This window comes from Asparagus officinalis, chromosome 1 (assembly GCF_001876935.1).
Source record: "Asparagus officinalis chromosome 1, Aspof.V1, whole genome shotgun sequence".
In the NCBI taxonomy this organism is placed as follows: Eukaryota; Viridiplantae; Streptophyta; class Magnoliopsida; order Asparagales; family Asparagaceae; genus Asparagus; species Asparagus officinalis.
The window spans coordinates 129,494,863-129,496,252 of NC_033794.1; positions in this window are offsets into that span (position 1 = coordinate 129,494,863).

Sequence of the window (1,390 nt, forward strand, 5' to 3'; positions counted from 1 at the left end):
TCCAGTTCCTGCTGTTAAGGTGATCTCTCCATCTTCAAGCTTTCGCCTTTCCTTGTACCCATGCAAGGAATTGCAAATATGCGAAGATGAGCCAGAATCCACACACCATATATAAGAAGAATAACTCACTACATTAGTCTCTACTAAGTAATGAGATGATATACCTTCAGAAGATTTATCCTTCTTCAATGATGCAAGGTAACCTTTACAATTCCTTTTCCAATGCCCCTTCTTGTTACAAAAGAAGCATTCATCACCAGTCTGATCCCTCTTTTCTTTCTTGGAAACTTTCTTTCCTTTTGCTGGCTTTTTCTTATAAGAAAACTTTCTTTTCTTATAGTTAGACGGTCTAACATTTTCTGTAACCATCACTATGGCTTTATCTTGCTTCATAATATCCTCAACCCTCTGCAACATATTGCTGAGTTCTGGCAAAGTGAGATTTGGTTCTTGAATACTAAAATTCACTTTGAATTGATTAAAGGATCGAGGAAGTGAAGCAAGAATTGCATCAACTTTTGATTCATTATCCAGCTCGGCTCCCAAGGATTCCAATTCATTTATGTACCCAATCATCTTATGAACGTGGGCCTGAACTGGTGTACCTTCAGCCATCTTGGTGTTCATCAAACCACTCATAGCGTTTTGACGTGCAGTACGATTACGTTCTTCGTACAAAGCCTTAAGGCTTTCCAAGATCTCCTTGCAAGTCTTTTTTCCTTCATATTTTTTTTGTAAAGTAGACAACAGTCAATTTCTAATAAATTCTAAACTGTTTTATTTAAAAGAGAAAATTCAGAACAATTCTGGACATATTAATAATTTTCCATGTATTACTTTAATCTCATGAAAAATTAAAATTAAACAATTTAAAATAATGCAACCATGTTACATGCATAATTTAAATAAGTATTTCAAAAATACAATGATACATTATCAATCAATAAGAGTTAAATAATCTTTTCAACATTAGAAAATAAATTATACATGTATGTGGGCTTCAGAACAGTTTCTGCAGCTCTTAAGGGTTAATAAGAAAATAATCACTTCTTTCAGATGGGTTCCAGAACAGTTTCTGGTTTAAACAGGGGGCTGAAACTAATTTTACAGCAAAAAATCAATACTGGTGGACTTCAGAACAGTTTCTGGGTCAAACAGGGGTCTAATAATAATTTTACAGTAAAATTCAAATTATCAGGGTTTCGGGTTTGGGTTCTGTTTGCGGGTCAAACCCGTTTCATTAAACTTAAGTCTTAATGGGTTTGGATACATAACCCCCTTTATGAAAATAACCCATTAAGGTCATCTTCTTCCATGAAGATTAGGGTTAGGTTTGACTAGGTTTGAGGGATGGCCCGCCGCCACCAAAAGTCCGGCGGCGGCGCCGGCG